The sequence below is a fragment of the Salmo salar genome, chromosome ssa08 (assembly GCF_905237065.1).
Source record: "Salmo salar chromosome ssa08, Ssal_v3.1, whole genome shotgun sequence".
NCBI classification, from domain to species: Eukaryota; Metazoa; Chordata; class Actinopteri; order Salmoniformes; family Salmonidae; genus Salmo; species Salmo salar.
In genome coordinates, this window is record NC_059449.1 from 7,503,031 (window position 1) to 7,504,951 (window position 1,921).

Genomic DNA, 1,921 nt, shown 5'->3' on the forward strand with positions numbered 1-1,921 from the left:
TACGATAATGATCCCCATTACAACAGTTATTAGCCACGTAGTTCCACTTATCATTTCCCCGTCATAGCGAACACGTAAACAATTCAAACAAAAACAACGACATAGACTTACAGGTTAATTGTCAGTTACATACCCCCTAATGACAAAGCGAAAACATATATATATTTTTTTTACATTTTTGCAAATGTATTAAAAATAAAAACTGAAATACCTTATTAACATAAGTATTCAGACTATGATAGTCAAAATTGAGCTCAGGTGCATCCTGTTTCCATTGATCATACTTGACATGTTTCTACAACTTGAATGTAGTCCACATGTGGTAAATTCAATTGATTGGACATGATTTGGAAATGCACACACCTGTCTATATAAGGTCCCACAAATGTGTTATTTCCGTTGTTTTTTTTTAATACATTTTGCAAAGATTTCTAAAAACCTGTTTTTGCTTTGTCATTATGGGGTATTGTGTGTAGATTGATGAGGGGGGGAAAACAATTTAATCCATTTTAGAATGAGGCTGTAACGTAACAAAATGTGGAAGAAGTCAACGGGTCTGAATACTTTCCGAATGCACTGTAGCTATTCTCTGCTTCAGATGATAGATGACCATCAGGCCAGTAATGCCATCATACTGTAGGCCTGTGGCTGCATTGGTGATGCATGCCATATGACAAACAGCTAAATAGATTCAGATAGCTGATAAACTGAGACAGAGTGACAATCAAATAAAAGAGATCGGAGATCTTACAGCTAGACAACAAGGAAATATTCATTTAAGAATACAACAGAAACACAGACACATTACGGACAGAAACCCTTCCCCTCTTTATTGCAGGATTGTGATATGTGATTAATCACCATTAGTTCATTAGACGCTAGTTCATTTTGAAGAATAGTTTAACAATTAAAACAAGTTTAAACACTTCAAAGAATCAACACTTTATCACTTCAAAATGTACAAATACGCGGTGGCGATTTGAGCATGTAAATCTTCAAAACAAAATCTAATTTTATTGGTCACATACACATGGTTAGCAGATGTTAATGCGAGTGTAGCGAAGTGCTTGTGCTTCTTGTTCCGACTATGCAGTAATATCTAACAAGTAATCTAACAAATTACAACTACCTTATACACACAGATGTAAAGGGATGAATAGAATATGTACATATAAATATATGGATGCGCGATGGCGTGCGGCATAGGCAAGATGCAGTAGATGGTATAGAATACAGTATATACATATGAGATGAATAATGTAGGATATGTAAACATTATTAAAGTGGCGTTATTTAAAGTGACTAGTGATACCTTTATTAAGTCCATTTATTTAAGTGGCCAGAGATTTGAGTCTGTATGTTGGCAGCAGCCTCTCTATGTTAGTGATGGCTGTTTAACAGTCTGATGGCCTTGAGATAGAAGCTGTTTTTCAGTCTCTCGGTCCCAGTTTTGATGCACCTGTACTGACCTCGCCTTCGGATGATAGCGGGGTGAACAGGCTGTGGCTCGGGTGGTTGTTCTCCTTGATGATCTTGTTGGCTTTCCTGTGACATCAGGTGCTGTAGGTATCCTGGAGGGCAGGTAGTTTGCCCCTGGTGATGCATTGTGCAGACCGCGCTAACCTCTGGAGAGCCTTGCAGTTGAGGGCGGTGCAATTGCCACACCAGGCGGTGATACAACCCGACAGGATGCTCTCGATTGTACATCTGTAAAATTTTGTGAGTGTTTTAGATGACAAGCCAAATTTCTTCAGCCTCCTGAGTTTGAAGAGGCACTGTTGCGCCTTCTTCACCACGCTGTCTGTGTGGGTGGACCATTTCAGTTTGTCTGTGATGTGTACGCCGAGGAACTTAAAACTTTCTACCTTCTCCACTACTGTCCTGACGATGTGGATGGGGGGGGGGTGCTCCCTCTGCTGTT